We start from the raw sequence: 3,014 nt of genomic DNA, 5'->3' as shown, positions 1-3,014 counted from the left end.
ATTGTTCCAACAAGAATACCATGAATTCAGCCAATCACAACAATTGCGATTGTAATAATGATTGATGCGGAATTGACCTACAGTACTAAATCGTACTTTTGACATGACGGTTGACACGTACATCAAATATCGCGAGACCTTTATCAAAATTTACGCTCTATATCAAAAATGCTCTCTAAACGGTGCCACCGACAAAGCGGCTCTTATCCTAGGAAACCAGATTCAGACGAAGAATGTACTGTGTATTATCCTATTCAAATGTAAACGGACAGGGTTTGACATATCGCTAACTTCACTCGAACGTAGATAGAATTCAAGCATCGTCAAAGTAAAATGGACCTTGATGTTTGTGCTTTAAAGCTCACGTTTGTCCATTCATCTACAGTACATTGATGAAATGCAAAATCTTATACTAAAGCTACGTAATGAAGTCTGTCTTCCTTTAGTGCAAAAAATATTTTTTGAGTTATCGCCAAAAAACGTGGGTATTTTCAAAAACTTATGTTACTAAAAATAATGCTATGTAGGAGCAATGTTTTAAGTGGTCCGACATGCTCATTTAAAAAAAAAAACTAAATATTCGTAGAGCCAAAAATTATATTTTACACGTAGGTTTTTTTGGACGTCAGAAATTTTGCGCCTGTTAACATTTAAATAGGGTAATACCCCGTCAAAGTGACCATGTCACAGATGTAAAAGATAAGTAGCGTAATTTTATACGTGGTCCTGCGATCAGACCTAAAATGCCATTAAATGGGACTAAGTATTTATTTATTTAACTAATTTATTTAATTATTAATAATATTAATTTATATTTTAAGATAAGCAAATCTTTAAAATTGAACGGCATACGTTGAGACGTCAATAATAATGTGACCTTCACACTTAAGAGGGGTCTCCCCGTCACTCGCTTCATATAAACGTAGTTCCAATTTCATTTGAATATTAAGCAACCAAAGTCCATGAAATTTTGCAGACATATTCTAGAAACTAATATCTGTGGTTTTCCAGATTTCTGTTAAAACATTCGGTTTCAAAGTTACGCGGTCTTAAAAATTTACATACAAATCTTTGAGTCCCTGTAATTTTAAAACTATATATTTTTAGAAAAATCTAAAACACCACAGACACAGATATTAGTTTCTAGAATATGTCTGCAAAATTTCATGGACTTTTGTTGCTTAATATTCAAATGAAATTGGAACTACGATTGTATGAAGCGAGTGACGGAGAGAGCCCTGTTAAACAACACAAACATCATAACTTTTGTTTGAAGGTATGCGGTCTCCATAAGAGTTATTTTAATACCTATAGTCTATTTTTCCTTAACTGACTTAAAAGATAAACAAGTACGTTTTTACCTTTTCGCTGAAAAATACGCAAGAGGCTCACTATACGCCTAACTCCAAGCTTAAAAGTTTCTCCAAGAAGGTTTCTACGATTCGTTTATCTTCTAAGTTAGCTAAGGAAAACTAAAGTAAATAAGGGCGAACGCTTGTTGAATAACTTGGCAAAGATTATAATTTTATAGCCCGATCAGTAGTCCGTAGATACCTACCACTAGTTTCGAAAATTTATCTTAATAAAATCACTAAAAATTGACAATGTTATACAAAATAGGAACTTTCTTTTATCACCCAGGCGCAAAATGTCGTTGATATTATATATAAATCTCGAAAAACAGTTTGCGCTCGCCCTACAATTCTCTTATCCCAGATTTGTGCAATATTCTTTTTACTAATATCAATCGCGTTTATGTTTTTAGACATATTATTTTCTAAAACGCTATTTTATTTTCTGTTTTAACATTTTACAAATTAACTTATTATTATTATTATTTACATTCCTTTTAATTAATTAATTATTATTATTTAAGAGTAGGTATTTGTTAAGTGAATTGTTATTTATTTCTTATTGTTTTGTTATTGTATTCATTTTGTGCCAGGAAAGTTGGAAATGTGAGTTTTCGGATAGCGCTTGCTTCGCTCACGATTCTTAGGTGACCTTATAATTATTAGTAATCGCATGTTTAAACGTGACTTAGACAGTGTGTTCTTATGCGATTAAAACCTACACATTTCCAACTTTCGTGACGCGAACATTACCTAATCTAGTCTACCCTCAATTATTATCGAGAAGTGAAAACGATCTAGTCTTACTAAAGAGTTATACAAGAAAAACTTTTTTATAAATACATACTTAATTAAATTTGTAACATACGTACCTACCTAGATGAATTAAAGTGTTTAACGTATTTAACTGTACATTACTTCTGACAAGGGAACTCTTGCGCAGGGATACATTACAAGAACCGTTATATCTATGTTTTAAAATGCGATCTATTAACTTTTCTTAGCCATATCTACATAAGCGTAACTAAGTTCTATACACGAAAATATTTAGTATTGCATATTTTGTATAAAATATATTTACATAAGTATGTTAGCGTGTTTTCTGCCTTTATATTCAAACTTCCGCGGCACATAACTATGTTATGTATAGTTTATGTTACTTCTAGATAAAGGAGCTTTCTATTAATCAAAGAATTATTAAAATCGGTTCAGTAGTTTCAGTATGTATCAATAACAAACACAAATCTTTCGTCTTTAAAGTATTAAGTAAGACATATAGATCCACATTTTTAAAGGCACCAAGCAGGTTACTTTCCAAAAAATATTGTTTTAAATCTTACTTTAGATGTAAAGCTGTATTGACTGAGACGGCTCGTGCGGTTGAAATCCTTGCTTTTTACGTCAACGTCACCCTTTCGATCCTTTACATTCTTTTAAATTGGAATTTTTAGACCATATATTTGTACATCTGTTTAATTTTATATTAGCTGTTGCCCGCGACGTTGTCCGCGTCCTGGGGGAACTGTCTTTTCCCGTGGATTTAAAAAAAAACATGTAAACCTCGTCCTAACATCACAAACACAACAAATAAAGATTGTCTCAAGTGATGGCGTGACCAAGGGAGATAGGGATTTATTTTTATATATAAAATGAGGGTAGTTT

Source organism: Maniola jurtina, chromosome 2 (assembly GCF_905333055.1).
Source record: "Maniola jurtina chromosome 2, ilManJurt1.1, whole genome shotgun sequence".
Taxonomy (NCBI): Eukaryota; Metazoa; Arthropoda; class Insecta; order Lepidoptera; family Nymphalidae; genus Maniola; species Maniola jurtina.
This window is presented reverse-complemented; position numbering follows the sequence as displayed.